Raw genomic sequence first — 24,404 nt, 5'->3', positions numbered from 1 at the left:
AAACTTTTCTATCACAAAACTATAATTCATTAAAATTATCCGGTATATACAACTTTATACATACATAACACACACTTTATACATGTATATATGATTGAACTTTTCTCAACTATTGTTTTTCTACTTATATGATTGAAAAAGACTAAGTCGAACTGGAAATTAACTAAAGAAAGGAGATGAAAATCACCACTAATTATGTGTGAGAACTCCTAAGAAAGAAAACCTTTTGGAGGGAAGGGAAAAAAGTATTGGAGTGTGGTTTATTGTAAAAAGAAGCTTCACTCCTTTGTTTGGTTATGGAGCAACACTTGATATTTTTTAAAGCTGATGTAAGAAGTCTTGATTTTTATTGTTTTCCATTGAATCAAAGGCTTAATTGTAATGTAATAAGGTGCTACTGTTGGGAAAATAGTAAAATAATTGTTAGTTGATGAAAAAATCTTGATTTTTTAATAACATTTTATGTTCAATCAAAGATTTTTAGTAGTACTGTTAACATGAATAAAGTGGGGGAAAAGGTGTTAAGAATTAAAAGAATTGAAGAAAAGAAGTAAAAAAATATAGAAAAAGTAAAAAGTCAAGTGTGATACTTAAGAAAGAGAAAACAATTTGGTATTGAGAAGGAAATATATCTAGGGAAGATAAAAAAGTAAGAAAGAGAAAACAATTTGGTATTGGGAAGGAAAAATATCTAGGGAAGATAAAAAAGTTAGTACCAAAATTTACTTTTGTCTTTTGTATTTTGTCTGTTGGTTTTATCCGATGGACTACAATTTGATATTAGTTTTATTCGATTGGACATTTCGGGTTGCGTGCAAAACTTTGGGCTAATACTTTTTTTCAATGGCCATACACGGTAGTATTCTCCCATTTATTAGGTGTAAAAATTGCATGGGATAACTACTTTTTAAAGTGGTATTTACTCTTTATCCAGCATTTTTAATGATGAGCAAAAATAGCCACTAGTCTATTAAAATTAATATGAAAAGACGGTGTTACCCTTTCTTCTATCTTTTCCTTCCCAAATGGAAATGCATATTAATTTCTCCTTGTGCTTCTTGCAAATTATCAAGGCATCGTTGTGCCAAAGACTGTATCTTTGCTCTTTACTTTCCTCCTGGTGATCCCCACAAGTTTGCCATTGTTTACAAGGTGTTTGGTGCTAGTAAGGTTAGCAAGATGTTGCAGGTTTCTCGTTGTTCCTCACACCCTTTATACATCCTTTTTATATAATTCTACTATAATACATCAACCCAAAAGAACAATTTTAAACCCTTATTAATTAACTTTCACGTAGGATTGTGCAACCATTTAAATTTACGTTTCTTTTAAAAGTAAAATAGAGTTGGTCCTGGACTTAGAGTTGAAAGTTCAAAAATTAAGGACACTTGGTTTTTAACTTAGAGTTACAAGCACATAAATTAAGGACAGGTAGTCCTTAACTTAGAGTTACAAGCATAGAAATTAAAGACATGTAGTCCTAACCTTCGAGATCCAAGTTCAAAAGTTAATGACAGTCAGTCCTGAACTTACAATAACAAGCTCATAAGTTAAGGATACTTGGTCATGAACTTAAAGTTGAAAGTTCAAAAATTAAGGACACTTGGTCCTTAACTTAGAGTTACAAGCACAAAAATTAAGGACAGGTAGTTCTTAGAATTACAAGCACAGAAATTAAGGATATGTAGTCCTGAACTTCGAGTTCCAAGTTCAAAAGTTAAGGACATGTAGTTCTGAACTTAGAGTTACAAGTTCAAAAGTTAAGGACAGGTAGTCCTAAACTTAGACTTATAAATTAAGGACAACTAAACCTGAACTTACAGTAACAAGCTCATAAGTTAAATACATTTGGTCCTGAACTTTATGAGCAGAAGGATATTTTCATCCGGGCGGGAAAAAGTTTATTAAAGCAGTAACTAAAGACTTTTTAAACAGTGACTTAAAAGTAAATACGTATCTTATTACTGGCTAACTATGCACTTCCCCTTATTAGGTTAAGTTGTCATACAATGCTAAAACCCTTTTCAATTAAGGAATTTTCAGTTTTCTTAACCCAAATTTCAAACCACCATGACATTAGGCCCAAAATTCAGCCAAGCCTAGATCCCTTAGCCCCTATGACCTGCCGACCCATGTCCTACCTGACCCAGTACAGTTTTACTCCCAGCCATTCACCCTACTCAAATCCAACGACCATAATTCTTTCACACTATTACACAAAAACCTAATTAACACAAACCCTAGCCCCAAAAATTCCCACCACCAGCCGCACCAACCCAGCCGCCCGCTGCTGCCGTCCAAACTCGCTTGAAATGTCAAATATGGCATGTGATTGGTTCCCCCTCTTCCCCCTTATCTTTCTTTCACATGGCCTGACAAATAACAGATTTGTCCGTACTATCCGAATCTGCCTCATCCCCTCACGCGCTCTTAATCTCACACGAAATTTGTTTGAAAACGGAGATAGGATTAATAGGGAGCGTAGGATTGAGCCTCACTTGATCTACTCACTCCAGTTGTCCTTTACTTATTTTAAAATCAAATTTTGGATTTTTATTTTGAAAAATCGGGATTTCTTGTAAAGGAAGTAGAGAAGTTTTGAGAAAAAGATATAAAAGGGGTCTTTTTTTTTATTTGAGGGAGATTGTTTTGGGGACAAAAAAGGAAAAGGAGTGAGGAACTAGTGTGTAGGAACTCTTCAATCTTCTTCCTTATTTTTTCATTTTCATTGAGATTCCACAAAGAAACATACATTAAAAATGTTTCTGTTTTTTTTTTGTGTTAATTAAGGCTTTTGGACATTAGAGTGAGAGACAAAAAACGAAAAGAAAGGAAGCAGCGAAAGGTTCTAGGATTTTTGCTTCTGATTTTTGATCTTCTTCTTCTGATTTTCCTAGTTCTTTCATAGATAAAAAAATTGCAAGTTTCTTCAGTTTTGTTTTTTACTTCAAAATCAGAAAACAACAAGGGATTTCAGTTTCTCTTCTTGTTTACCTTGAAAAATGGGTTTAACAATTAAAGATAATTTGTGATTTTAAAGATACATGATATATTCTAATACTAGTGATTATACGAGTGATGTAGAACTTAAGTAAGAAGAAATAATGAACCAAATCAATGCCGTCGAAACAGTAGGGGCCTCGAGCTCGACTGTCCCGAGACCTCGAGGTCAGCTAAGATCAATAAAGTATGAGCAATAAAGTAAAGGCAATAAAGCTAAAGAGTAATTGCTGAGCACGTTACACAAGAGCAACATAAGAATGTTCTATTGTAGTGAATGATCCGATGCTTACAAAATAATTGGGGTCCCCTTTATATAGAAGGAGAAAACCCCAATTTAGTACCTTGATGATAAAGGTAAAGAATCCTATTGCTACATGTGTATAACGGCCTAGTACAGACCTATACTATTTTGTATAACCCTTATCCTATAATTAATACCCTGGTCCACGTGTCCTAAAGAAATTCTCGCTCTTTCTTGATTGCCCCCGAGAATGTATTGTCCTCAATATAGGCCGAGCCTAGTCTTAGATCTACTTCCTCGAGGTGTATGTTCCCCAACTGGGTCTGATCTCTACCTCGAGTCGCCCGGATCGGACTCATTGCTCAATTTAAAACTTCAAAAATCATGCTCCTCAATTTTGATAGCATACAGATAGTCCCCGTGTTTCTTTGAATGAAATGATATGAAACGATTCAAATCTCGATTTTTTCGAGCCTCTCGTGATGTTTTCATGCTCGTGAAGTGGGCGTTTGAAGTGATTGAAACGTCCCGTTGGTTCATCTCCCCAGAAGCATTGAATGTACTGCCGGTCTATTTCCCCAAAAGCATTGCATGCGCCGTCGGTTTTGTCGTTGTCTTTCTATAAATAACGGGTTACTTGGCTGAACAAAACTATACTCATTCTTTCTTCATCAACTTTTAGGCCTTTCCCTTCTCTATCTCTTCCTCTAATCTCCTATCTTTATTGTTCAAATCTGTGACCACAAGGTCATATGGCATCAATCATACCAATTATGCCATCGCTCCTTTTTTCCAAAGTTTTACCCCACTAAGTGGGATTATACTGGGTTGTTGTCGTTGGCTCGAGACAATGAGAGAAGGGCACTGAATTCTTCCCGTATAAGAAGATATGCGAATTTACACAGCTGCTCATCTCCCTTAACTTCAACCTGGTGTGGCATTTCGTTCCCTTTGCTTTCCGTGGAATGAGGTGGCACTATCATCTACTAAATTTTGCCTCCCACACCGGTACAATGTCTCAGGAAGCTGCTTCAAAATAGTTGTGCTGACAAGACCCATACTCGCTTTCACCATGCCATAATTTTCTGTAAAGATTGAGATGGAGTCCCCGAGGATGAGGTTCCCGAAGATGTCACTCTCGAGGATATGCCCCTAGAGTAGATTAGATTCTTGACTTTTTGTTTTTTGCTTCTTCGTTTCTGTGTAAGGGTCCCTCATGGGTTTTGTAAACATCATTTGTCAATATAAGAATTTTTCTATTTCATCTTCCATTAGTATTGAATTCCATTCTGCCTTCGTTTGTGAAAAATCTGAGTGTATAACTCTAACTATTAGTCCAAATAATGGACCCGTAATATAACAAACCCTTAGGTTTTAATCGACTAATATAACACCTCTTAAGGTTCTTTGTTAATCCTCGAGCTAAGCTTAGATGGATTTGATGCGAGCTCAGGACACTGGGACTTCTGAGTCCGAGTTGAGTGAGAGCAAGTTCTCATATTTGAAATAAAGTTAGCTCTTTTACGCTATGTAGATAGTCCCCGAGAGAGAATTTTCTCGAACTCAGGTAGCCCTTAGGCTTAGCAGTCGAGTGAGTAATTTCTCGAACTCAAAATAAAGTTAACCCTTAGGCCTTATAGGTAGCCTCCGAATGAGAATTTGGTCGAACTTGGGTAGCCCTTGGGCTTAGCAATTGAGTGAGCGTTTGCTCGAACTCGAAATAGAGATAGCCTTTAGGCCTTATAGATAATCCCCGAATGAGAATTTTTTCGAACACAGGTAGCCCTTGGGCTTAATATTTGAGTGAGAGTATGCTCGAACTCAAAATAAAGATAGCCCTTAGGCTTTATAGATAATCCCTGAATGAGAATTTTCTCAAACTCGGGTAGCTCTTGGGCTTAGTAGTCGAGTGAGTGTTTGCTCGAATTCGACTTGTAAGCTGTCCTTAATGATTGTCGACAAATTAATTTTCGATGCCTTGGTCCTGATGTCAATATTATGACATAAGCGTTGTAGTGACTGAAAAGTTGCTTTCTATACGATTCCCAAAATCATTAATTGGAGGCGGCTGACAGTCAACCTTTTGTCTTCCTCAGCACGCTTAACTAATCTTTATAAATAGATAGATCCCACAACCTTACAAACTTTATTCCCATATTACTTTCAAAGTCTCATTTATCCTTTTTCAATTTCCCTGAGCACTCCCTTCTCTTTTCTGACAACATTTTTCATTTTCCCGGATCTACTGCATAGTGATGGCTAAAACTTATAAATCTATTCCTCAAAAGGAAAAAGCTTCATCATCTTCTCGATCAACCAAAGGTAAACTGGTAGTGCCTCCTAGTATTGAGGAGTTTACTCCCCCGCCATGTGAAATAACAAACGATTTTAAAATCGAGAGACCTGTTTTGACACCAGGATGATGTGAGCCCATGTCTCGATATGTTTGTCTGGTGACCAAGGCCGAGCTCAAGCAAGTAAAGGAGTATTGTAAATGGAAAAATAAAGAAATAGTGATTCCTTCCTCTAAGGAGAACATTACAACATATAAAGCAGGGTACCTGAGCGTATACACCTCCCATTTACGTTGGGCCCTGAAATTCCGGCTCAGGGTCCTATAGATCCAGTTATTCTTGACTTTTGCCAACGATACCAAGTGACGCTCGGCCAAGTCTACCCCTTATTCTGGCGAATCATTTACTTAATCAGGTTCTTTCCGAGCCAAATCGAGGGGATTTCCTTCACCTTCGATCACCTGATCAGACTGTACAGTCCCCGACTTTATCGCGGGGGCTTGATAAAATTGCAACACTGGTCCTTAAAATCTCTGTTTGTTAGTATCGATGAGGACAAAGACTATGGGTGGATGAGTTGGTTTGTTCGAGTCAAGACTTCCAATCTAATTTCTGCTGGATGCCGTTCCCAAAGAGTTGAACATGAAACGTGAGTATGCAATAGGTTTATACCTTGGTTTCTTCTCCTTTCCCTGACTCTATATTCTTTATCGATCTAACCTCTTTACGATGATGCAACTGCTACTTGGTTTCCTGGTGGGGTCCCAGACCTTGAGGGCTGGGTCTCGAAGCTAGCCTTCTCTTACTCAGAGTGTTGCTGGCAAGATCTGGCCAAGGATCAATGGGAGGACAGAAACCACGGTGAGTTCTCTCGTTTGTTTTCCTACACTTCTGTTATGGGATACTTACCTCAGTTTCATGTAGGTATTGGTGATGCCGTCGAGTTACGACCGGCCCTGGCTGATGAAGTGGAGGTTCCAAAGCCTTCCAAGGAAAGAAAAAGAAGAAGAGACTCATCCAAAAATCCTCCGAACACAAATACGAGCGTGGCTCAAAGATTTAAGGCCGATACAATGGCCTTATCTCCAGAAATGGCCCAACACCTTCGGGAACATGAGGAAGAAGAGGATGACGACTGTATACTAGTAAATCGTAAAAAAAAAAGAATGATGATGTTTCGAAGCCCACCAAACAAGTGGCGGCTAATGAGGCCCACTCTAGAGCTGAAGAAATCTCTGAAGGGAGTTCAAACAAAGTCCCCGAACCATTGTCCAAAAATAAGGTGAATCGTTTAGGGGATCATCATGAGGTCAAGGCTGAACATCCTGAACCCGAGCCTCTTTAAAAAGAAAATGCCTCGAGTGGATCACTCGGGGTGATCAATGTGGATGATTCCCCCTGGCCCCGAGTTCTACGAGGGGCAAATCCAGGAGGTTGCGAATATGAGATCTTCTGGAGTGCAAGTAAGCCATGAAGGGCATGGCATCTTTCAAGAATGCCTCGTAGGGCTTGAAGACAACCCCACCCAAATGCTTTCTTCATTTTTGAACAAGTGAGTTTTCTATTTCCTGTGCCTTTATTTTAGTTGTTCTGAATCTAACTTTCCTTCTCTTTCATAAAGGTTGTGGTGCTCCATAAAAGGGTATTTTCCAAGTCCCGAGATGACCTTGCTCGGTGCGAGGCCGAGCTTAAGAAGACTTTGGAGGAGTGGGACACCGTCAAAGCCTTATATGCAAAGAGAGAGATGGAGATCTATGATCTACGAGTTGAGTTGATGAAAGCGTGTCAAGATCGGTCCGAGTATGTTGAGAAGGTAAGATAGCTCTCGAAGGTCTGTTGCATACCTGTTTGTTTTAGCGACTGACACCTTTAATTTTGTAGTTTCGGTAGAAGGCCGACTTGGAAGTACAACTTTGGTAGGAGCTTAAAATGAAAGAAAATGAGACCCTAGGGTTGAGGTAAGGTATGGACAATCTCGCCTCCGAGAAGGAAATTTTAAGAGAACATTTAGCTTCGCTCGAACGCCAGCTTCGAGGTGTGAAGGAAGAGAGTCAAGCTCGGGGACTCGAGATCGAGAAGCTTAAAGCCAGATCTGCTGCTGAGCTGGTCAAAGGCAAATCTAATGCTATGGCGATTATGGCCTCATATCGAGCCGATGCCGAAGCCGCTAATGCTCGGGCAAAGAAGATTTCTTCTACAGTAGAGGCTAAGTCATCAAGCGCCCTTGACCATGCTAGGCGACAATCCTGGAGAATGACCCTCGAGGATGTACATGCTCGTGGGTTCGATCTTTCAGCCGATATTGAAGCGGATAAGGCTTTGGAAGAAGAGGCGGTCGCTCTGCTTTCCGATGAGGATGATTTAGCCAGTATCTATGAGAGTGAAGAGACGGGGATGAAGCCCATAAGGATAAGGATCTCCAAGATGCGACTCCTGAAGATGTAGCTGCTAAGGATGTGACCCTGAAGTTGTTTTCGTTTTTTCTTGTAAACCTCCCTGGTATAAATATTTCCTGTAATCATCTTTTGGAAATACGAGGGGAACTTTTATCTTGTCTTTGATTTGTGCTGGATTTAGCATTGTTTTTATTTATGAAAGACTTTATTTGAATGATTAGTCTGAAGATTGGTATAGGGTTCAGGGTGTTATATACCCTTAGATATTTATCGATAGATACAATAATCTTCGAGCTAAGTGTAAATCGATCCTGATGTAAGCTCGGGATATTGTGAACCTCTAGTTCAGATTGAAGTGAGAGCGAAGTTTCGATCTATAAGTTTTTGGCTCTTAAGCCTTTCGAAGTTGGCCCTTGGGCTCTTATATATCGCCCCTTAGGCTCTTTTAAGATCGGCCATTGGGCTCTTATATATCGGCCCTTAGGCTCTTTTAAGATCGACCCTTGGGATCTTATATATTGGCCCTTAGGCTCTTTAAGTTGGGCCATTTTGGCCTCTAAAAATGACTATATAATATTTCCCTCATTTCGGTTAAAAGACTTAGTGAAATTTTAATTATGCCTTAGCATGTGTTTTTGTACCCGTTGGATTTTTCAAAAGTTCGACGTATCGGAACCTTACTAGTCATTTCATTTCTGTAGGCATGATCGGATACCTCTTAAGGTTTTTCCGAAGGCTGGTGTTATCGAGACCTTTATTTGAGGGCTGAATTTGTCGAAGCCCTTAGATTTTTTGGGGGCTGAATTTATCGAAGACCTTATATTTTGCTTTTGCAGAGGGTAGCCTGATTTAACCGGTTTTTAGTAGTTGAAGGCCTTTAATTTATAGCGTAAGTCGGATGTCTCAGTGCCGCATTGTTTTGGTCGTAGCCTTTATATGACCGTAGTCTTTTATATGGCCGTAGCCTTCGAGTACGTCACTTGGACTTGTTTCCCAATAACTTTTTGAACTTGTTTGAAAAGTTAGTCCCCGTGGATATTGGCCTTGGCCGTTGTTTAGAAGGGGTACCTCTTTGAGGTCTTATTAATTCGAATTTCGGGTGCCTCTTTGAGGTCTTATTAATTCGAATTTTGATGGCAATACCCGAGTATTTGGGATGCTTCTATGTTTTGGCTTTTAAGACGTTTCCCATAGAATTGTAAGTGTAGAGCTTGTATGAGACACAAAGTATTTTTGATATAACCTGAGTGTTTCTTCAAATAGACGATACATGTGTATATGTTCTGCTGCCGGGGCTTGACTATTCTAAGGCTCGTTTGACCGTTTGGCCCATTACAAAGTTTTCTTATCGAGGCCCCCTTAGGCATGAAATATATTTCCCAAAAATGTGATCTCCGAGGGTGATGCCCCCCAGTATTCAAGGTTGATTGAAAATAAGTCTTGAATACTTGTTGGTCGTTCCTCGGATAGCTTATAAGTGTTGCCTCGTTAAAAACCTTGTCGGTAAAATCCATTTGGGACAAAATTCGAGCTAAGGAAAAAAGAGTGCAACACATGCTTTACGATCTACGGCCTTTGTGCAAGAAGGGGTATTGTCGAGATAACGAGCCTTTGAGAGCTCATTATGCCGAGCCGTCAGATCCTTTATCAACAATTCCGAGGTCTTGCTATTCGCAACCATGGCTTCTCCGAGAACCTTGACCTGGTCAGGTATGATTTTGATGCTCCGCTTTGATACTATGAAAGTCGAGAAACTCGGCTACGTCAACTTCGCAGGAATGCTTCTCTAGGTTCAGCTTCGTATCGTATTGCCCCAAAATGTTGATCATTTCCTGTTTATCCTTCGAGCGGAATCCCTGTAATCTTTTAACAGGGTGAAGCAATGCGATCTATATTATCAACACGAAACTAAATGAGTTTTATCCTGAGAGCAGGGATTAATCATGTTCCTAGATGTACCTTTCTTTTCGGCGGTTGGCTTGGTAGCACCAGGCTTTTTGGGAACAACGAGGGTTCGAGGGTCTGGGAAATTATTTTCTTTGCCTTTAATTACTTGTTATTCCACTCCAGTCGAAGCTCGGAGCTGTGACTACTACTTAGCCACCTGCTTACCTTTGGAGGTCGATATCTCCGAGGTTAGGAGTTCTGGTATCGGCACCACTTCCTCGATTGCGAACATCTCTTTTGCAGCATGCTGTTCTTCGTGGGCTGTTTTCACTCCTTCCTCTCTCGGGAACTTCATCATTTGATGGAGATTCGAAGGCACTACACTCATATTGTGTATCCACGGCCTCCCTAGGAGTGTGTTATACCCCATGTCACTTTGATGACATGGAACTTAGTGTCTTGTATGGTCTTGGCTACCTTTACAGGCAAGATAATTTCTCCCATCGTTGTTTCACTTACCATGTTAAAGGCGTTCAGTATCCGGGATGCAGGTATAATCTGATCTTGCAAGCCGAGTCGTTTCAAGACCCTTGATCTGATTATGTTCTCGGAGCTACCTGGATCCACTAAAACACATTAACCTAAATTTTATTCAAAAGGATAGAGATTACCAGGGAGTCGTTGTGAGGCTGGGATACATCTTCTGCTTCCTTGTCGCAGAATGATAGGGTGTCCTCAGGCACATAGCTCCGAGTCAATTTTACCTTTGTGATGGACACTTTATTGCGTTTGAATATAGGTCCTTGTGGGACATCGGCTCCACCGATGATCATATGAATGACATGTTGGGGTTTTTCGGGTTCATTCTTCCCATTTGCGTCTCTTTCTCAGAAATGGTTTTTGGTCCGGTCACTGAGAAATTCGTGAAGGTGCCGTTCGTTGAATAGTCGATCTACCTCCTCTCTAAGCCGTCTGCAATCCTCAATCTTATGCCCATGAGTACCATGGTACATACACATTACGTCGAGGTTTCTCTGAGAAGGATCTGTCTGTATGGGCTTGGGCCATCTAGTATCTTTACTTTTGCCAATGGCCGAGACGATACTTAAAGCGTCGACACTGAAGCTGTATTTTGATAATTTGGGGGACTCCATTGGTCCCGAGAGCCTGTCGGATCCGGTTTTGCCCATAAATCCCCGGGAGCTTTGGCCTCGATCTATTCTTCGATCATTCAGAGGTGCATTGTGCCTTGACATGTTCCTTCTTTCTTCGACGTACGTTGATACCTTTCCTTTTTGAATCTTGATCCCCAGTTTGTGTCCTTCAGGGGTTTGGCTGCGAACCTGTTTGGTTGAACTGAGCCCGAGGGGGCTCCCAACTGGTCATCCTTGACCCTAATTTTTGACTGATACCGATTATGCACATCCAACCATGTCATAGAAGGATACTCAATCAAGTTCTGCTTTTACTATCCAGATGCTATCGAGCTTCTTTTATTCAAACCTTTCATGAAGGCCTGAACTGCCCAGTCATTCTTTCCATCTGAAATCGGGACACGAACTCTCTTAGAATTTCGTCGTCCCTTTACTTTATCTTGAATATGTCCGATTTTCTTGTGGCAACATTTATGGCTCCGGCGTGTACTTTTACGAAGGCATCCACCAACATAGCAAATGAATCAATAGAGTTAGGTGCTAAGTTGTGATACCAGATCATAGCTTCTTTTGACAACGTTTCTCCAAATGTTTTCAATAATACTGACTCGATTTCATCATCATTCAAGTCATTTTCTTTGATCCCACAAGTGTATGAAGTAATATATTCACTGGGGTTAGTTGTTCCGTTATATTTTGGTATATCGGGCACGCGAAACTTCTTGGGAATGGGCATTGGAGCCGCACTTGGGGGGAAAGGTTTTTGTATGAATTTTTGGCATCTAGACCCTTCAAAACTGGAGGTTCCCCGGTATTTGGTCCACCTGGGAGTTATAAGTTTTCACCTTTTTATCATTGTCTTCTATCCTCTTTTCTCCTGATTCGATTCTTTTAGTAAGTTCCTCGAGCGTTTTCATGATTGTACGGTTAGTCCCCGAGCTGCTTTCATCGGGCCTTTCAAGCACTGGTTCGTGTTGTGTGTTTACTGGTTCGCCGGTGTTAGGAGTTCTATTCTGACTTTAGAGCTGAGTGATGGCGACTTGCTGAGCTTGCAGCATCTCGAATATCACCCGGAGGCTGACTTATCCTTCTTCTAGTGCTCGTGTTTCCTTCCCTCCGGCCTGGGCTTCCCTGCATCCATTCCTTACGGGGTCTGTGTCTGCTTCTGCGTTTAGAGCATTATGGGAGCTGATATCAACTGGCTCCATGTTTGGCACTCCCCAGTGTTTATAGGTGGTACACCGGGCCCTATGCCGCTATTTTCTCCTAGACCTTCGTCCTCGTGAAAGAGCGCATTCTGTGTGCTAGACATGATAAATCCTGAAATCAAAGAGTCTTTGACAAGAAAAAGTGTGAAGAACAATGGGTGTTATCAGAAAGCTAGCACTAAAATAATCACTATTATCTTTAGTCCAACGGTGAGCGCCAAACTGTTTACCTCAAAAAATGGGTTTAACAATTAAAGATAATTTGTGGTTTTAAAGATACGTGATATAATCTAATACTAGTAATTATACGAGTGATATTGAGCTTAAGTAAGAAGAAATAATGAACTAAATAAATGTTGTCGAAACAGTAGGGGCCTCGAGCTCACTGTCTAGGGACCTCGAGGTCAGCTAAGATCAATAAAGTATGAACAATAAAGTAAAGGCAATAAAGCTGAAGAGTAATTGCCGAACACGTTACACAAGAGAAGAATAAGAATGTTCTATTGCAGTGAATGATGTGATGCTTACAAAATGATTGGATTCCCCTTTATGTAGGAGGAGAAAACCCCAATATATTACCTTGCTCATAAAGGTAAAGAATCCTATTGGTACAGGTGTATAACGACCTAGTATGGACCTGTACCATTTCGTACAACCCTTATCCTATAATTAATGCCCTGGTCCACGTGTCCTAAAGAAATTTTCGCTCTTTCCTGATTGACCTCGAGAATGTACTTCCCTCGATATAGATCGAGCCTGGTCTTCGATCTGCTTCCTCGAGGTGCATGTTCCTCAATCGGGTCTGACCTCTATCTCTAGTCGCCCGGGCTCGGACTCATAGCTCAATTTAAGACTTCAAAAATCATGCTCCTCGATTTTGACCGCATACACTTCTCTTTGATTTTTTGATATCAAAATATGGAGTTCGATTGAGTTAGAGGTGAGTTCGGTTTCTCCGGCGATGTTCGAGTGTTGCTGGTTTGCGGTTCTTGGAACACAAGTTCCTGTTGTTCGTTCAGTTGAATTTTAGAGCCGAAATCCCTGTACTTGCTAGTTTTCCTATAGAGTGAAGGAATTTCGCACATCTCAAGTCTATTCTTCCTCTTTACTATAAACATATGGGGGGTTTTGAAAGCAAGACTAGAGGGAACCAGTTATAAAATTGTTTGAATGAATTTTTGGGGCTGCATATAATTAAGGAGAAATACCTGAAAAAACCCCTAAGCTTGGCACGAATTATTAGTTACAGTCTTAAATTATTCGTGGTCTTAGTTACACCCTGAACTTGGCTTTTGAGAGCTATTACCCCTGGACGTTGATGTAGCAAAGAGTGTGGGTGCACTCTTTTTTAAGCGCATGGAAGTGAAGAAAAATTGAAAAATCAGCTTCCAAATAGGTTATTTTTTAACTTTTAATTGTTATATAGTCATATATATAATGATTTATTTGTTACAACTATGTATTTCTTCTTGCTTCATCTTAACATACAATGTGGACTTTACTCTAACTTTTATTATTTTTAGCTTCTTCTAAGAAATAATGTCTATTTGTTCCAAGCAGATATTTCTTTTTTGTTTTTGGTGGAATTTGTAAAACGTTTGGTGGGAACTCCATCATTTTAGTCAAATAAAAAACTTTTAGCAAAAATAATGGAGTACCAGTTGTGTATATTTCCTGTTTTTTTTTATATATAATTATTATTTATTTTAATTGTGTATTTTTATTTTCGAGTCAGATCAATAAAAAAATAATTGGCTACAGCTCCAATATTTTTTATCAAATAAAAAAGTATAGCCAAAATAATGAACTTGCAATTGTAAAATCTTTCTATTTCTTCTTTTGATGCAATGCCTATTTATTTTAACTGTGTATTTTTACTTATTCAGGTAAAATCTGTAAAAATAAAATAAAATTTAGAGCACCATAATTTAGAAATATAAAAACAATTATAGCCAAAATAATAAAGTTCAAACTATGTATTTTTTATAACTTTTTAAATGCCTCGACTATTTATTTCAATTGATAGCTGATTGAATTTTCTGTGCATAAATTAATGCATAATTAGATATCTTTATGGGTTTCAGCGCTATTTAATTCAGATACGCTTGGCTTTGATATGAGGGATTGAAGTGTGTGCGCAATTAGGATGATATTGGTGACAATTATTTAGTTCACTAGTCCGTTTATTAGCCGGTTTGACCAAGCTACTTTTTGGTCAAAAGTGTTTTTTTTTTGCCAGAAGCACTTTTGGCAAAAAATTGAGGTGTTTGGCCAAGCTTTTGGAAGGAAAAAACTGCTTTTGAGGAGAAGTAGAAACAGTTTTGAAGAAGCAGAAAAAAGTAGTTTCTCTCCAAAAGTACTTTTGAGAAAAATACACTTAAAAACAGTTTTTTAAAGCTTGGCCAAACACTAATTGTTGCTCAGAAGTACTTTTCAAACTAATTAGCCAAACACAAACTGCTTCTCACCAAAAGTACTTTTAAGAAAAGCACTTTTAAAAAATAGCACTTCTCAAAATAAGCTGATTTTTGCAGCTTGGCCAAACGTGCTATATGTGTTATGACTACATGCTTTTCTCTAAATGCATTCAAGGATTTTTGAGAAGCCTGTGGCGTGAGTGGCATTCAAAAAGGATTGTTGGGGAGTTTTATTTTCATGACATTGAATGAGGCAATTTCCTCTTGGAGAATTTATAATTAGAATGAATTTAGGTTTGAAGTCCGATTTGTTAGTAAATTTCAATCTTAGCTTTTCCAAAGAATCACGAGGCATAACCAAATATAAAGCAAAATAGGATGACACGTAGGAATAAGCAGAAATCGGATCAAATAGAAATGAAGCATCTCTACTGCAAACTAAAACAATACCTGTGATAACAACGTCAAATGACTTAGCCTCAGGCCTGGCCGGAAAAGCATAGCATCGGGGCTGGGCTCACCACTCTAAACTATATCTCTAAGATGGGCCCTAGCTGGTTGGCCTCCACCTCTAGCGACCTGACCTCCACCTCTAGCTGTTTGACCCCTACCTCTAGTTGGCTGAGCGGGCGGTGAAGCACCCGGTGCCGGGACCATGGCATGAGAACCTGGATGCTGTGAACTGCTTGATGCTCGATGGCAAAATCTAGCAATGTACCTCGGATCACCACAATTATAACAGGACCTCGGCTATTGTGACTGTTGACCCTAAAATTGACCCAGCCGGCTTGTGTAACCACCCTGAAAACTCTGGAGCGGAGGTGCACTATAGGCTAGTTGGTTGGAATAAGGCATATGAGGGCCACGATCACCTGAAGCACAGTGGGATGCCTGGAGTGCTGAATGAAATGGCCTAGGAAGATGGGCTCTACTAAAAGTACCCTTTCCTCCAGATAAGGCACCACTAAACCCACCAGAATGACGAGGCCTCTTGTCAGACCCCTAACCTTTCCCCTGTGCAAGAACTATCTCGACTCGTTTGGCGACATTGGTAGCCATCTGAAAAGAAATCTCACTCCCGGTCTCCTTGGCCATCTGCAACTTGATAGGCTGAGTAAGTCCCTCAATAAACCTCCTCTCTCTCTCTCTTGGTAGGAAGTAGAGGAATAGCATGACGGGCGAGATCCACAAAGTGGGTCTCATATTGAGTGACAGACATACTACCCTGCTGGAGACGCTCAAACTGCCTGCGATAATCCTCTCTCAATGTGACAGGAAGGAACTTCTCAAAATATATTTGAGAGAACTGGTCCCAAGTAAGAGCAAGCGACCCAGATGGCCTGGTCGATAAAAAATCCTTCCACCATCTCTTGGCAGAACCCATTATTTGTAACACATAAAAATTGATCCTATTGGTCTCAACTATCCCTATGTTCTGTAGCACCTCATGGAAACAGTCAAGATAATCATGTGGGTCCTCAGAAGGTGCACTACTGAAGTAAACTGGAAAGAGCTTGCTGAACTTGTCCAATCTTAATAAGCCCTCAGAAGACATAGCTGGTCCATCACCGGCTTATACTGGGGAGCCATCTACTCCAGAGTGTGGTTAGCGGGAGTTTGTGCTCCTCCCCCATCTTGGGAGACGGTTAGTGCCATAGGAAATGTACTAGCTTGGGCCACAATCTCCATAAGGTCCACTAAATAGACTAAAGCATCCTAAAGCACTAGGGTGATGATGAACCCCTCCAGGACCTGAGCTGTTTCAACAGGCATAGTCTAGGCTGGAACTTCCTCATCAAACTCCACCTGATGCTCCACTGCTGGTGCTGCTGCTCGAGCTCTAGGCTGAGCTCTGCCCTTGCCTCGGCCTCTAGTACGACCTCGGCCTCGACCTCTGCCCCTTGTAGGAGCTGCCACTAGGGCTTTAGCTGCTGCTCAATTGACGATGCAGTACGTGTTCTCACCATCTGTGAGAGAACAAGAGTAGAAGAGTTCAATTAGCAATGAGAGAACAAAATCGCACGATAGAGAAGAATAGAAGTGAAATTTGTTCCTAAACTTTATAGCCTCTTAAAGATAAGTACAGACGTCTCTGTACCAATCCTCCAGACTCTACTAATCCTGCTCGTGAATTGTGAGACATAGGCAACCTATTACTCTGATACCAACTTATCACGACCTCAAATTCCCACCTTTGGGACCATGATGACGCCTAACATTTCACTTGCTAGGCAAGCCAATGTTAGAGAACCGTTAAGCTAATTTTTATTTCAGTCAATTAAGCCTAGATGAAATAAAACTGAGTCCGAAATAATATAAATACCCATAATATCTGCTATAATATGGATCTGGAGTCACAACTCACGAGCTTCTAGAATTTTCTACAAGCAGAGTCTGAAAGAAATACAACTATTTTGAACGAAAAGAATCAATAAAATAGGAAAATAGTAGGGGACTTCAAGGTCTGTGGACACCAGCAGATCTACCTCAGGTCTCCAACAAGCAATCCTAGTTGCTACGTCTTAGGAACAGTTAGGGCCTGTACCAAAGTCAGCACAAGAAGTGCAGAGTGTAGTATGGGTACAACCGATCTCATGTACTCCGTAAGTATCGAGCCTAACCTCGACGAAATAGTGACGAGGCTATGACAAGACACCCACGTAATAAACCTGTGCAGATAACAGTATATGTACAAAATAACAACAAGTAAAAGCTAAACATGTACTTTTAGGAAGGGGCATGCTAAAGGGGATACATGATACGAGAAATACAATGAAAATGATAACCAGAACAATCAGTATACCTTTAACCAGTAAAAAAAATTAAGCACATTGAACAAAATTGCACGGCATCATCCTTTGTGCTTTTACTGTCAACCTCACAATGAAACAATAATACGACACGACATCACCCTTCGTGCTTTTACTCTCACTCTCAGTATAAATCAATGAATACGGCACGACATCATCCTTCGTGCATTCACTCTCATAACATGGCACGACATTACCCTTCGTGCATTAACACTCACAATATAGTACAACATCACCCTTATTGCATTAACACTCACAGTATGGCACGACATCACCCTTCGTACATTAACACTCTCCCTTACCATAAAACAATGAACAAGTAATAACAGGGAGATATGATCAACAAGAACAAGCCTTACTTCAACAATTGTTCCACAATACCAATCTCAACTTTGGGAACAATACTCAATTATCACAAAGCCCATAAACACAGTAAGAACGATCAATTTAACTAGTAACTGATCTAAGCATGGATAACATGATCAAAGTAAGCAATAATTACAAGGAATAAGTCTCATCCGCATGCTTTAACCCGACACCAAAGCATAAGTACTCGTCACATCACATATACATTGTATGCAACATCTAAAAATGTAGCAAATAGACAAACGAGTCCTAATCCCTCAAGTCAAGGTTAACCAAGACACTTACCTCACTCCAAGGATAAATTCAAAGCTCAACCACGGCTTTGCCTTTCAAACAAGCCTCCGAACCAATAGAGTCTAGCAAATTACCAACCAAACGATTCAAATTAAGCCTTAGGAACTACCCACGATTGTAAAAAATTCAATTTAGGTCATTATTGAAAAAGTCAACAAAAATCAACTCCCAGGCCCGCTTGGTCCAAACCCAAAATTCGGACCAAAACCCGATTAGTTATTCACCCCCGAGCGTGGTTATGTAATTTGTTTGGAAATCCAACCTCAATTTGAGGTCTAAATTCCAATTTTACAAAAATCACTAATTTTACCCAAACTCCCAATTTCCACCATGAAAACACAAGATTTTAGGTTGAAATCTTAGGAAATATAGTGAAGGATTGAAAAAAAAAAGATTAGAATCACTTACCAATGATTTAGGGAAGAAGGGTTCTTCGAAAAATCACCTCTAGGGTTTTTTTATTTTGAAAATTTGAACAATGAACAAAAATCTCGTCTAACTCCTATTTGATCAGTCACATATGTCGCATTTGAGACCTGGGGTTCGCAAATGCGAACCCCGCAAATGCGAAGAAACAATCACAAATGCAAAGTCCTTCCATTTTTGTTGTCATCGCATTTGCGATGATTTGTTCGCAAATGCGAACATTGATCTTCCGCAAATGCGACCGTTTGATCGCAATTGCGATCACTGTACCCCCGTCCCACTTCACAAATGCGAAGTTTTGTTCGCAAATGCGAACTCTGGCCTCCCCGCAATTGCGACCTCTTGATCGCAAATGGGAACTTATGCTAACCTAGGTACTCTTCGCAAATGCGAGCCTGTCAGGATTGGGGAATGTTTGCAAATATGAACACTGACCTCGCAATTGCGAGATCAGACACCATTTATCAGAAATTGCAGAACCAGTTGAGTTTCTAAGTCCAAACCACTCCTAGCCTATCCGAAACTCACACGGGCCCTCTGGGTTCCAAACTAAACATGCACACAAGTCTTAAATATCATACGAACTTGCCCGCGCGATCAAATCGCCAAAATAACACTTAGAACTACGAATTTAGCATCAAATCAAAGGAAATTTTCAAGAAAACTCATAAACTTCTATTTTCACAACCGGACGTCCTACACGTCAAACCAACTCTGTTTCTCACCAAATTTGACATACAAGTCATAAATATAGTAATGAATCTACATCAGATTCTGAAACTAAAATACGGACTCGATATCAATAAAGTCAAATATTGGTCAAACTTTCAAAGTCATTAAGCATTTAAACTTTCAAATTTTCACAAAATGCGATAACTCAAGCTAGGGACCACCGAATTTGATTCCGGTTATACGCCCAAGTCCCAAATCACAATGCGGACCCATCGGGACTGTCAAAGCATGAGTCCGGGTCTATTTGCTCAAATATTGACAAAAATCAACTCAAATAGATTTTAAAGCAAAAATATTATATTTTTATCTGTTTTTAACATAAAATCTTTCCCGAAAAATATTCGGAATGCGCATGCAAATTCAGGAAGGTTAAAATAAGGTATTTAAGACTTCAAAGCACATAATTAGGTTCTAAAACATAAGATGACCTATCGGGTCATCACATAGAGAGAGTGTGTGACATACGAGGAGAAGGTCTAACCTAGTTTATTGTAAAAAATTAATTTTTTAAATTAAAACATAAATGTGGGACATAAGATGCCAATAACAATAAGTTGGGCTTTTTTATACTATTTATTAGGTTAAGTTGTCATACAATGCTGAACCCCTTTTAGTTAAGGAATTTTTAGTTTTCTTAGCCCAAATTAAAAACCAACATGACATTAGGCCCAAAATTCGGCCAAGCCCAGATCCCTTAGCCACTATGACCTACCGACCCATGTCCTACCCGACCCAATACAATTTTAATACCAATCATTCACTCTACTCAAATCCAATGGCAATAATTCTTTCACACTATCACACAAAAACCTAATTAACACAAACCCTAACCCCAAAATTCTCAACACCAACCGCACCCAACCCAGTCACCCGCTGCCGCCGTCCAAACTCGCCTGAAAATGTCAAATCTGGCACGTGCTTGGTTCCCCCTCTTCCCCTTTATCTTTCTTCCACGTAGCCAGACAAATAACAGATTTGTCCGTACTATCCGAATCTGCCTCATCCCCTCACACACTCTTCATCTTGCAAGAAATTCGTTTGAAGACAAGGATAAGATTAATGTAAGGATCCCGATAAGGATCTAAATTCAATTGCCAATCGAAAACAAAATCAACACTTTGTGGGATAATTTTCTGGCTATATTAACTGAAAAGTTGAAAACAATTACAAGGAAAAGTAACCGAATTAACTAGAAAAATTCAAAAGAGAGGTCGCCATAGCCACTGAGAATCTAAAGAAATAGACGAGAAGAGAATTAGAAGAAGAAGAGAAGGAGAGAGAGCAAAAGAGAGAAGAAGAATTTGGGGGAGAAATGAAATTACCGGAAATTCGTTGCCTTCTCTCTCTTGCCGTTGGGTTTTTGTAACAAACTAACAACTTGCTGACATGGCGCGATCGTGACCCTTCCTCCTCATTAATGAACTTCTAATCCTGGTCCTTCGTTCGAATTAGCTGAGCATTCCTAAACACTGTAACTTAGCTTCGAATCCCCTTCATTACATTTTATTTGACAATTACTTTGGACCTCTAATTCATGACAATTAATGGGGAGCGTAGGATTGAGTCTCACTCGATCTACTCCCTCTATTTGTCCTTTACTTGTTTTAAAATCGAATTTTGGACTTTTCTTTTGAAAAATCGGGATTTCTTGTAAAGGAAGTAGAGAAGTTTTCAGAGAAAGATATAAAAGGGGTCGTTTTTCAGATTTAAGGGAGATTTTTTTGGGGACAAAAAAGGAAAAGGAGTGAAGAACTAGTGTGTAGGAACTCTTCAGAAAGAAACATACATTAAAAATATTTTTGTTTTTTGTTTTAATTAAGACTTTTGGACATTAAAGTGAGAGACAGAAAACGAAAAGAAAGGATCCGCGAAAGGTTCTAGGATTTTTGCTTTTGATTTTCGATCTTCTTCTTCTGATTTCCTAGTTCTTTCATATTAAAAAAATATTGCAAGTTTCTTCGGTTTCTTTTTTTATTTCAAAATCAGAAAACAAAAAGGGATTTCAGTTTCTCTTCTCTTCAATTTTTGGATATCAAAATATGGAGTTCGATTGAGTTAGAGGTGAGTTCGGTTTCTCCGGCGCCGTTCGAGTGTTGTTGCTGGTTCGTGGTTCTTGGAACACAAGTTCGTACTTGCTAGTTTTCCTAAATAGTGAAGGAATTTCACACATCTCAGGTCCATTCTTCCTCTTTACTCTATTAATGGTGTGATTAAATTATGATAAGAGCCATAATAAATTAACTTAGGGGGTGTTTGAAAGCGAGATTAGAGGGAACCAGTTATAAAATTGTTTGAATGAATTTTTGGGGCTGCATATAATTAACTGTTTGTTTCGCCTATGGTAATGGAGAAATGAATCTGACTGAATTTTCTGTCTATAAATTAATGCGTAATTAGCTATCTTTATGGATTTGAGCGCTATTTAGTTCATATACGCTTGGCTTTGATATGAGGGATTGAACTGTGTGTGCAATTAGGATGATATTGGTGCCAATTATTTAGTTCACTAGTCCGTCTATGTGTCATGACTTCATGCTTTTCTCTAAATGCATTCAAGGATTTTTGAGAAGCCTGTGGCGTGAGTGGCATTCAAAAAGGATTGTTGGGGAGTTTTATTTTCATGACATTGAATGAAGCAATTTCCTCTTGGAGAATTATAATTGGAATGAATTTAGGTTTGAAGTCCGATTTGTTAATAAATTTCAAGCTTAGTTTTTCAAGTTGCATAGTGCTTTAGACGGGATTAGTGGAGCATATGAGTAGAGACGGAGCTAGAATTTCAAGCTTATAGGTTCAACATTCTCAGCTTTTTAAGTTACTGGATTCTAAATTATTAATTAATAACTAATTAATGAATTTTTCAAGATAAATACAGAGCTTGAACCAAAGCTACTGGGTTCGCCGAACCCGATGCCACAATGCTGGCTCCGCCCCTGCATCTGAGGTTCCTTGTTTGATCTTTTATTTAGAATTAAATATCCGGAAATTGTCGTACGGCTCTTATCACCTTTTAATCCACCTTTCTTTATCTTTTTTTTTGCCCCTCTTATATTATTTGTTTTCTTTGTCTGATTGTTCATTTTAAGAGTATTAGGTGTCTCTTGGATTGTTACTTGTCAGGTGTTTTGTTCTCTTTAATCTGTGAATTAAATCGTTTGAAACATGCCGGGGGTTTGAGCCTTAAACATGAAAAGAGAATGAGCATGATATGGTGGTTGTTTTTATTTTAGTTTATTTTATTTTTGCTTTTCTCCTTTTGTCCACTAAGAGCATGTTTAGGCCGACCACACTTGGTAAATAGATATTAGGTTGTTTATTTATTTATATTTTTCAAGGATAGAGATTGCCCCTTAATTAATTAATTTATCAGGGGTATACCCGAAGGCATTGTAAATATTAATTTGTTAAGGGGAATGCCCCTTAGTACATGTAAATAAAAGTGGAGGCGACGAAATTATGGAAGCGTATTACAAAATTTAGTACATTTTTTTCTTTATTTAGGTGGGTCAACCTCGAACCTTTTTGTGTTTATTTTTGCTTTTGTGTGTTTTTATCTCAGTTTGAGTACCCTTTAAAGCCAATTAGATCATGTACGCAACCGTGACTTTCATGGAATCTCCCCGAGTCAATTGAACCCCCTTACTTAGAATCTCTGGTGCAGACTATGTTTTAGAGTCAAAACGTGTTTTAAAAGGAAAAATTATCTTTAGAAAAATGGTGACTTGGCACATCGAAGCCAAATGTCAAGTGACGACTCTGAAAATCTTTTGAAACACAATTTAATCACTTTCAAATTGAAAACCTTTTTGAGCTTTTAAATCACTTTTTTTTTTAAAGGGTAGTTAAGGTGAAAAAAAATGAGTGTGACAACTTTGCGGGCTTCCACTCGTGGTGAATTGCAGTTCAGGTGGTCAAATTCCTGATGTTGATATTGAAGAGAATGAGAGTGACGAAGAACAATCAGATTGGTTTTACATTTCAATGGCAATCGGATTTGGTGTAAGCTTTTGGGGAGTATGTGCTTCTTTGATTTTCAAGAGATCATGGAGACATGTCTATTATCGCTTTTTAGATAGTAGTTGAAAATCCTTATGTGAAAAGTTACAAATATAGGGAGGGATATGGTTGAGGAGATTGTTATTCTCAAGAGTCTTATTGTATGTTCACTTAAACAAAAAGTAGACAAATATTCACAAATATGTTTTTTAATCTCCGTAGTTATAGTAGGGTAAATTTTAAACCTTCGTAGTTACAGAAACGTGATCTTATTTATTCTTTGGCGTGGAGAGTGGGTTATTAGCATAAAAACTTTAAGTTTATTATATGATATTAGACAGTATAGACTCCTGGCACTTCAACCTAAGTGAAGAAAAACTCTTTAAGGAAGCAAAACAAATTGTATATGGATAGAAATCGGGGCTATCTGATTTCATCCTTTGCTCGAGATGGGAATGTTGCGTCAAGGAGCTAGGCCATCGGGTCCGGAATTGAAGCCTCTTTTCGGACCAAGGTCGACGTCAATCGCAGTCAGAGAGAGGCAGACTCCGAGTGACATCGGTATAGCTTGATAACGGAAAATGCGGGATATCCGCGATTGATCGAGGATCATGGCGTGAATCTCGAAACGGATCAATCCACGACGGTTAATCAGATGTCAATATGGTTTCCTACTTAAATTAGAAGCGTATCCTGATTAGGGCTCCTCTATTATATAAAGAGAGATCCTATTCATTTGTTATGATAGTTCACTCATAAGAATATATACACTCATTACTTTTCCGCTATTTCACTTACTATTCATCAGAGTTGCTTTATCATTTACTATTCTTACTATCCCACCTCGAGACTACCCAAGTCGAGGTCGAGACCTGGCTAACATACTGGTTTGATTTATTTTATTCTCCAATTTATTCATTTATTTTCTTGCTTATTAATTGGTATTGGACGAAATCACATATCCTTAAAACCACAATATAAGTTTAATTGTTATCCGAATTTGAGGGTAAACATAAACTTGTTAAAAATAGAAGGTGAGATTCTAAATATGAATAGAACAATTACTCTGTCTAATTTGGGTTAATTAGGGTTGTGCGTCCAAACTGGAGTTGGCAAATAAATATATGAAATGTTGTATATTTATATATTCTGTCAAATTATAGAAGTTAATTGTCTCTGT

At 39.1% G+C, this 24,404-nt stretch overlaps 1 pseudogene; it reads left to right on the top strand.

Moving 5' to 3' along the window:
• Nucleotides 1-24,031, top strand: part of LOC142176286 (receptor-like protein EIX2) — a 50,336-nt pseudogene extending 26,305 nt beyond the window's left edge.
• Nucleotides 24,032-24,404: the final 373 nt, after the last annotated feature.

Source organism: Nicotiana tabacum, chromosome 22 (assembly GCF_000715075.1).
Source record: "Nicotiana tabacum cultivar K326 chromosome 22, ASM71507v2, whole genome shotgun sequence".
Lineage (NCBI taxonomy): Eukaryota > Viridiplantae > Streptophyta > Magnoliopsida > Solanales > Solanaceae > Nicotiana > Nicotiana tabacum.
The sequence above is the reverse complement of the archived record's forward strand: the minus strand, read 5'-3'. Positions and strand labels throughout refer to the sequence as shown.